This window comes from Trichosurus vulpecula, chromosome 6 (genome assembly GCF_011100635.1).
Source record: "Trichosurus vulpecula isolate mTriVul1 chromosome 6, mTriVul1.pri, whole genome shotgun sequence".
NCBI classification, from domain to species: Eukaryota; Metazoa; Chordata; class Mammalia; order Diprotodontia; family Phalangeridae; genus Trichosurus; species Trichosurus vulpecula.
Genome location: NC_050578.1, coordinates 275105501 through 275115540, shown reverse-complemented (window position 1 = coordinate 275115540; position 10040 = coordinate 275105501).

Below are 10040 nucleotides of genomic sequence, written 5' to 3'. Positions count from 1 at the left end.
TCTAAATGGCAGCTGTGGTTGAGAGAAGCTATGAGATCAACATTTTATTGTAGCCTGGCAGGAGCCCAACTACCCAGGCTTGGCACTGAGGACCCCATTCTCTTACTTAAGGAACTGAACATTTTCAGAGACAGGACATCTCTCAGATGGTGAAAAGTTGCTTGGAGATCTGTAAATTTACAGCCACCAGGGAGCACGCCAGTAAAGTGTCAGCTCCATGAGGGTAGGCATTGTTTTGGTTTTGACATTGTAGTGCCCAGAACAGTACCTTGCATGTGGCAGTCACTTTATAACTGCTTGTTGTTGCATATGTTTCTTTAAGGTAAGGTCATCTTCTCTAGTGTGTCTTCTCCATCTCCCTGCTGTGTACCATTTGGCATGAACTAGCTTTATCCCTATGTATTAGGTCCAAGCCAGGACTCATTTATATTCCTGTAGGGGGTAAGCTCATGAAGGATAGGAGCTGCTTTAAATTTCTCTCTTTATCCCCATCCCAAACTGTGCCAGTGACAGTCTTTTGGTGCCCTTGGGTCCCACTGATGGTAGTGAGGGATAGAGTGCCAGGAGAGAATGGTAGAGAGGTGGACTCAACTTGACTCCAGTCAGTCAGTAAATATTTATTAAGTCCATAATATGTGCCAGGCACTGTGTTAAGCAATGGGATACAAACCAAAAAAGATAATCCCCGCCCTCAAAATATTCACAATCTAATGGAAGAGACAACATGCAAAGCATGCAACAAGACACCCCACAACTGGGCTCAGTGCCACTGGATGCTGCCATGACCTTCAAGACAATATCCTTAGGGTGCAGAAGAAAGAAGTCCCTTTCCTTCCCCCTCCCCAAACCCTTCTTACAGCCCTGCAAAGATGCCCAAGAGAACTCTCAGGATACTTCCTCCGTATCGATCTCTCTTCTCCACTTTCTAATGGGGCCAGCCTACTTCTCTAAGAGCCACCAAGGGCATAGGAGAGCATCAGCCTTTATCCAATGGCCACCAGCTTTGTGACATCATCAGGCTGTTTACACTGTTGCAAGGTCATTTTGGTAACTTCTCTATACCTTGTTACTGGGGAAAATGGCTTAATTTGAGAAGAATCTGCACTGATCTACCTCTCTAATGCTCTCCCCCTAGTTAGATATTTGCTGTCTTTCCCAAATCAGTGGGGGCACTTCAGGATCCTTTTTCCACATTCCACATTCAGCATAGCTCTCTGGTAACTTTAGGAGAATTAACCAATGCTTTTTCAGGGAACTTGCCAGTCAATGAGTCAAAAAGCATTCGTAAGTACTTACTATGTGGGGATACGTAAAAGGGCAAAAACATGGCCCTTGTTCTCAAGAAGCTCACATAGTAACTTAGGAGACAACATACATGGTCAACAAGGAAGTCTCAGAAGGAAGAGAATGGATGGACCAGATATTTGAGCTGAGCCTTGGTGGGAGTGTAACAGCAATGTTGCTAGCAGCTACTGTGGCTGTGTAAGACCAACAACAACCAGTACCCAGAAGGGCTGCTAAACGAGTTCTTTGATCTCCTTTTCTAAGGAAAAAAACTTTAAGGGTTTAGTAATCTCAGTTTAACTAAACATACACATATCATTCACTTAGTTCAGAGGGAAAAGATCAGCCCCCTAAACTTCAGAGCAAATATAAACAGAAATTACAAACATGAACAGACAGATCTTGTATGATTCAAATCACAATTTACAGTTACCAGAGAAACACCAACATCTATCTGTCTGGGTTAAAAAGCCAGGGAGGGGTGGGAACGGCTTGCCCAGATTCACCCGCATTCTTTCAATGAGTGTACCCCCCCAAATAAAATGGGAATCTCAGATCTTATATACCTGTCTCAGGGCCCTGGGGGCTCAAGGCTCACCACTTAGGGTGTGGCAATTCTCAAATAGCCAGCACCACATCATATACAATTCAATGACTTAGTCATTCATCTTAGTGCTGAGAAACATTCCAAGACAAAAAAGATCCCACTTTACCTGCCCATTCGAACAAAGAACAGTGAAAAGTCCCATTTTGCTTGCCATTACAGGGAGCCAGAGAAACCAGGAACCAGAGGTGAGGAAAGGGAATATTCCAGGCATAGCAGAAAGCCAGCATGAAGCAAGGGGTCAGGAGGTGGAGGGTCAGGTGGGAGGGGAAGCCGGTAGGTCTGAATACCTGGATCATAGAGGATATGGAAAGGAGGAAAGTCTAAGAAGGCTGGAAAGGAAAGAAGGGCCCAGAGATTTCATATATAGCCCACATAGGCTCAGGGCTCACCCTCACAACCTACACTCAGACTCATACGTTGATTCCCAAGAGCAAGGCTACTACTTCCACCCTCTGGGCTCTAGGAATAACACCAAAGAGTCATCTTTCTCCCTTATGGTGACTCCCCAGCCCCATCAGGTATATCCCCCTCAATGTAAGTCCATCAGTTTGCATCACCTTGATATCGATTAACCAGCGATTGTTGGCTCAATATCATTTTGACCAGGGATTTCTTCAGTATCAGTGGCAGTAAGTTAATAGAAATTAGGCTGTTTTCTTTTTCTGTGATATTCTTTTTTTAAAATCATTATTTATTTATTTAATATTTTTAGTTTTCAGCATTAATTGTCACAAGAGTTTGAATTACAAATTTTCTCCCCATTTCTACTCTCCCCCCCCACTTCAAGATGGCATATATTCTGATTGCCCCATTCCCAGTCAACCCTCCCTTCTGTCACCCCACTCCCCCCCCATCCCCTTTTCTCTTACTTTCTTGTAGGGCAAGATAGATTTTTGTCCCCCATTGGCTGTATATCTTATAGTTGCATGCAAAAACTTTTTTTTGAACATGTCTCTCCCCTCTTCCCTCCCCACCCACCCTCCCTAAGAAGGCAAGCAATTCAACATAGGCCACACATGTATCATTATGCAAAACCCTTCCACAATACTCCTGTTGTGAAAGACTAACTATATTTTGCTCCTTCATATCCTATCCCACTTCATTCAGTTTTCTCCCTTGACCCTGTCCCTTTTCTAAAGTGTTTGCTTTTCATTACCTTCTACCCCCTTTGCCCTCCCTTCTGTCATCCCCCTTTTTTATCTCCTTCCTCCTTCTTTCCTGTGGGATAAGATACCCAACTGAGTGTGTATGTTATTCCCTCCTTGGGTCAAATCCGATGAGAGCAAGATTCACTCATTCCCCCTGACCTGCCCCCTCTTCCCTCCCAACAGAACAGCTTTTTCTTGCCACTTTTATGTGAGATAATTTACCCCATTGTATCTCTCCCTTTCTCCCTCTCTCAATATATTCCTCTCTTATCCCTTAATTTGATTTTATTTTTTTAGATATCATCCCTTCATATTCAACTCACCCTGTGCCGGGTATGTGTGTGTGTATGTGTGTGTGTGTGTGTGTGTGTGTGTGTGTGTGTGTGTGTGTGTGTGTATTCCCTTCAGCTACCCTAACACTGAGGTCTCATGAATTACACACATCATCTTTCCATGTAGGAATGTAAACAAAACAGTTCAACGTTAATGAGTCCCTTATGAGTTCTCTTTTTTGATTACCTTTTCATGCTTCTCTTGATTCTTGTGTTTAAAAGTCAAATTTTCTATTAAGCTCTGGTCTTTTCACTGAGAAAGATTGAAAGTCCTCTATTTTATTGAAAATCCATATTTTGCCTTGGAGCACTATACTCAGGTTTGCTGTGTAGGTGATTCTTGGTTTTAATCCTAGCTCCATTGACCTCTGGAATATCATATTCCAAGCCCTTTGATTCCTTAATGTAGAAGCTGCTAGATCTTGTGTTATCCTGATTATGTTTCCACAATACTCAAATTGTGGAAAATACTGCTTGCAGTATTTTCTCCTTGATCTGGGAGCTCTAAAATTTGGCAACAATATTCCTAGGAGATTTCTTTTTGGGATCTATTTGAGGAGGCAATCTGTGGATTCTTTCAATTTCTATTTTACCCTCTGGCTCTAGAATATCAGGGTAGTTCTCCTTGATAATTTCTTGAAAGATGATATCTAGGCTCTTTTTTTTGATCATGGCTTTCAGGTAGTCCAATAATTTTTAAATTATCTCTCCTGGATCTATTTTCCAGGTCAATGGTTTTTCTAATGAGATATTTCACATTGTCTTCCATTTTTTCATTCCATTGGTTCTGTTTTATAATATCTTGATTTCTCATCAAGTCACTAGGTTCCACTTGCTCCAATCTAATTTTGAAGGTAGTATTTTTTCAGTGGTCTTTTGGACCTCCTTTTCCATTTGGCTAATTCTGCCTTTCAAGGCATTCCTCTCCTCATTGGCTTTTTGGAGCTCTTTTGCCATTTGAGTTAGTCTATTTTTTAAGGTGTTGTTTTCTTCAGTACTTTTTTGGGTCTCCTTTAGCAAGTCATTGACTTGTTTTTCATGGTTTTCTCACATCACTCTCATTTCTTTTCCCAATTTTTCCTGTACTTCTCTAACTTGCTTTTCCAAATCCTTTTTGAGCCCTTCCATGGCCTTAGACCAGTTCATGTTTTTCTTGGAGACTTTTGATGCAGGCTCTTTGACTTTGTTGACTTCTTCTGGCTATATGTTTTGGTCTTTGTCACCAAAGAAAGATTTCAAAGTCTGAGTCTGAATCTGAGTGCATTTTCACTGCCTGGCCATGTTCCCAGCCAACTACTTGAGCCTTGAGCTTTTCGTCAGGGTATGACTGCTTGTAGAATAGAGAGTACTTTGTCCCAAGTTTGAGGGGCTGTGCTGTTGTTTTCAGAGCTATTTCTACACAGCCAGCTCTGCCACACCAGCACTCCTCCTTCCCCAAGAACCTCCAACCCGGACTGGACTCAGATCTTAAGCAGGCTCTGCACTCCAGCTCTGATCTGCAACTTAATTCCTCCCACCAGGTGGGCCTGGGGCCTGAAGCAACTGCAGCTGTAGTTCTGTAGTTGCATCACCCCTGCTGCTGCCAGGGAGGTGGCCGAACCACCAACTCCTTTCCCTCTGTCCCCACAGCTTTACCCACTAACCTTCTCTGTTGTCTTTGGTGTTTGTGGGTTGATAAGTCTGGTAACTGCCATAGCTCACTGATCGAGGTCGCTAGGGCCTCTTCCACCCAGCTCCTGGTCTGGTTGGTCCAGGCGCAGCACATGCTGGGCTCTGCTCTGCTCCCAGCTCTGTGGGATAGACCTTACCCAGTGACCATCCAGGTTGTCCTGGGCTGGAGCCCTGCTTCCCTCTGCTATTCCATGGGTTCTGCAGCTCTAGTCAGAGCCATTTTTATAGGTTTTTGTAGGGACCTGGGAGTAGCTCGTGCAAGTCCCTGCTTTCCAGCCACCATCTTGGCTCTGCCCCCTAAATTATGCATTTTTGAAGGGATTTTTATACCTCCCTAATTGACTTACTATCCCATTCATTACTGAGATTTTTTCACATCTTTACATCTCTCCTCAAACTTACTAGGGATCATCTTTCCCCAAGCCATCACCTGAGAACTTTGCCATATATTTCACTGATGACATGAAGGCATTCACTAAGAGCTCCCTCTTCTCCCATCTTTATTTCACCTCATCTTGACATCTTTTCCCATGATCTCTGCCTTCAGCTCCAATTTCCATGAAGAGGTGCTCAAGACAAACCCCTCTTCTGTGCCTTTGACCCCCATTCCACCATAATTTCTCCACCAGATTGCCCTTCCTATCATCCCCACTAATTCTCAATAATCTTCAATCTCTTTCCCTCCATTGTCTCCTTCTCTGTTCCCTTTGAAAACACTCATATCCCCTTAATTCTCAAAAAGGTCACTTGATCCACCATTCCTTGCTAGTTATCATCCATAACTTTCCTGCCAATTGTAGCTAAATTCTCTGAGATCATCTACAACTGGTGTCTCCATTCCTTTCCTCTCCCTCTCTTCTTAACTATGTGCCATCTGGCTTCTAACCATTCTACTGAAACTGTTCTCTCCAAAGTTGCCAGTGATCCTTTAAATTGCAAATTCTCTCAATTTTCCTCCTCCTTCAATCCTCTGCAGCATTTGATTTTCTTGGTCACTCTCTCCTTGATGCCCCCTTCTCTCTAGGGATCAATGACTCTTCTTTCCTAGACCTCCTGCTACCTCTCTGTCCCTTCCTTCTCATACTGCTTTCCTAGATCTTCATCTGGATCAACCCAGCTCACTCGTCTATACTTCTTTTACTTGATGGTCTCATCAGTGCTCATCAAATCTATTTCCATCTATATGCAGATGATTTTCAGATCACTTTATTCTATCCTCATGCTCCAGTCTCACATCTCCACCTGCCTATTGAACATCTCAAATTGTGTCCTGTACCATCTTAATATGACATCTGTAAAACTGAACTCCTTCCTTTTCCCATGATACCTCTCATCCACCTTACTTCCTCATCACTGTCAAAGGCACCCGCCTCCCAGTTAGGCAGACTCACAAACTGGGCATACTCTTCAATGCCTCACTCACTCTAAGACCACATATTCCATCTGTTTCCAACTACTATCACTCCTCCCTTCATGCATCCCTTATGTAGACCCCCTTCTCCCCTCTGACATTGCTGCCACACTGGGGCAGTCACACAGGGACTATTTCAATAGCATACTGAGTCATCTCCCTCCCTCCCTACCTCTCTTCCCACTCCACTCAGGTATCCAACCAATCTCCCTAAAGCACACATCTGACTATGTCATCACCTTATTCAATAAACTCCAGTAGCTCCTGGTTATCTTCAGGATCAGGTATAAAACGATCTGCCTTCTAAGGCCTTTCATATCCTGTCCCTGTCCTTCTTTTCTAGTCTTTTGACACCTTCTTCCCATCCTTCTAGAATCTAGTGACACTGACCTTCTTCCTGTTTCTCCAACAAGACACTCCATGTCCAACTCCAATCCTTTTCAGGGGCTATACCCCAGGCACAGAATTCTCACCTCATCTCCACCTTACGACTTCTTTCAAGTCTCAACTAAAATTCCACCTTCCACGAGAAGCCTTTCCAGGTCCTCCTTAAATAGAATGCCTCGGAGATTATCTCCACATCTTTGTCCTGTTTGTACATGGTTGTTCACACATCATCTCCCCCATTAGACTGGGAGCTCCTTGAGGACAGAGGCTGCCTTCTACTTTTCTCTGTATACCCAGCTAAGCAGCCACATAGTAGGTGCCTCACAAATGCTTCTTCACTTGGCACATAGTAGGTGCTTAATAAATACTTGTTCATTAATTGATTAGTTGATTTAACAGAAGTGAGTGGAGAGAAGGAAAGTGATTTGTTCCATATGGGTAGTAAATGCCTGAGCCAGGCCTGGGAAGGCAAGGCACAAAAATGAAGAGGTTCTCACTATAGCAGACACCACACAAAAGGCTCCTGCTCCAAAGTTTTCCCCACTAGAGCACCCACAAGTTTGGGAACAATTCCCAAAGATCAGAAAAGGGTCTGGAACAGCATAATTCCTATAAAATGAAAAGGGAACATGTCATAGGTGTGATTGGGGAGTTGGCTTCCTCTTTTTCCCTCTTCCTTTTTGTTCTTTTCTTAGTGGAGGATGGGGAGTAGTACCAGGCAGGGGAGGGCAATGAGCATTTCTATAGCACCTACTATGTGCAGCAGACATTATCTTAAGTGTTTTACAAACAAAATTTGATTTCATCCTTACAATAACCCTGAGAGGTAGTGGCTATAATTATGCCCCCTTTACAGTTGAAGAAATAAAGGTAAACAGTGGGAAAGTGACTTTCCCATGGTCACACAGCTACTAAGGGTCTGAGGCAGGATTTGAACTCAGGTCTTCCTCACTACTTCCTGACCATTCCCTTCCCTTTTGTCACTGGGGATGGGTAGTGGGGCCAGGCAGGGGAGCACTTGGAGGTCTCTGCTGAAGGTACTGAGGTCAGGTTTTCCTAAGTTGTCGTGTCTCCCTGAACACATCACTGCCATGAGAAGCAACAGAGCCTTGTGGGGGATACAAGAACTCTTCCCTTTCCAAAGCATTTCACAACCTCCCACATCCGTGATGAATAGCCAAGGGGAAGATCCCTGAACAGGAATGAGGATGAGGGACATTAAGCTGCCTCAGGAGAAAGGCAAATAAAACAGAGACATAGAAAAGATTGCAATTTGGAATGAAATACCTGGCAGGCTGTTGGGAGGAGGGGCTGTTACTTATAGGACAAAGAGAGACCCATTGGAAGGATAGGGCTGCAGAAAAGGCCTCTGGGTATGGCAATCATTCTGAATCTTGGAATCATGCTTTCTGGAGCTGGAGAACCTGGATGGAAGGGAAGGTGGATGGGGCTGAACCCTTGAATCTTACTCTCACTTGAATTGGCTCAAAGAAGGAGGAACATATGCACTACATTTGATATCAAACACTGTTTTACCCTACAGAAAAGTAGGAAGGGAAAGAGTTAAAAGAAAGAGGGCAGCTAAGAAAAGGGAAGTCAGATGAGGGGAGGTAATAGTCAGAAGCAAAACACTTTTGAGGAGGGAAAGGTAAAGGAGAAAGAGAGTAGAATAAACAGGAAGAAAAAAGATGGATGGAAATACAGTTACTAATCATAACTGTGAAAAAATTACAGCAAATGGATCTGATAAGGACCTAGTTTCTCAAATACATAGAGAACTGAGTCAAAGTTGTGAAAATCATACCCATGCTCCAATTGAGAAATGGTAAAAGTGTATGAATAGGTAGGGTTCAGATGAAGTAATCAAAGTTATCTAAGGCCATATAAAATGTGCCAAATCAGTATTGATTGGGAAAAATGCGAATTAAAAGAATTCTGAGGTATCACCTCACACCCATCAGTTTGACCTATATGGCAGAAAGCAAAGATGACAAACATTGGAAGGCATACTGGAAAGCTGAGACACTGATGCATTGTTGGTTGACTTGTCAACTTTTACAACCATTCTCAAGAGCAATTTGGATCTAAGCCTAAAGGGTTTTAAAACCATACATACTCTTTGAACCAACAATACCAATACAAGGTCTGTAACCCAAAGGGATAAAAACAAAAAGAAAAATTATCTACATGTACAAAAATATATATAAAGGATCTTTTCTGGTGGCAAAGAATTGGAAACTGAGGGAATGTCCATCAATAGAGGAATGTGATATATGATTGTGATGGAATACTATTGAGCTATGAGAAATAATGAGCAAGATGCTTTCAGCCAAACACGGGAAGACTTACATGAACTGATTCAAAGTGAAATGATCAGAACCAGGAGAACATCGTACATAGTAACAGCAACATTGTGTGATGATCAATTGTGAATGACTTCGCTATTCTCAGTAACACGATGATCCAAGACAATTCTAAAGGACTTATGATGAAAAGTGCAATTCATTGTAAGAGGAAAAACTGATGGAATTTGAATGCAGATCAAAGTATACATTTTTTTGCTTTCTTTGTTTCTCTAGTGGTTGTTTATTTGTGTTTTCTTTTACCACATGACTAATGTGGGAATATGATTTACATGACTGCACATATATAACCTTTATCAAATTACTTGCCTTCTCAATGAGTGGGGGTGGTGGGAAGGTAGAGAACGTGAAACTCAAAATTTTAAAAAGTGAATATTAAAAATAGTTTCTTACATATTTGAATTGGGGAAAAAAATAAAATACCAGATCAACAATTGTTTAAAAAAATTATCCCCAGTAAAATATATGCAGCTATCTCCACAGGTGCGAAAACTAAGATCTTAATGCGATAACAATCTTGGAAATTAATAGCAGGGAAATTGCTAATCTCTAACCTGCTCACTCAATCCTACCTCCATCCTCCATAGTCACCACAATCTGGGAGGGCCACGCAACAGGACCCTTAGGCTTGTGCTCTAGAATCCACTTGGCAATTCCTTTGCCATTGCTGGAGTCTGTCAGAACAGCCTCCTGACAACAAGCAACAGCACCCAACTTTGCCCCACCCACCCTCCTCATCAGAGTAGAGGAAAGCAGAAACATGCTCTGCCTAGGGTGGCAGTTTGCATGTTCTCACCGAAGTGCTTGGGGTTAAAAGCAGACTGTTAAGAGCAAATA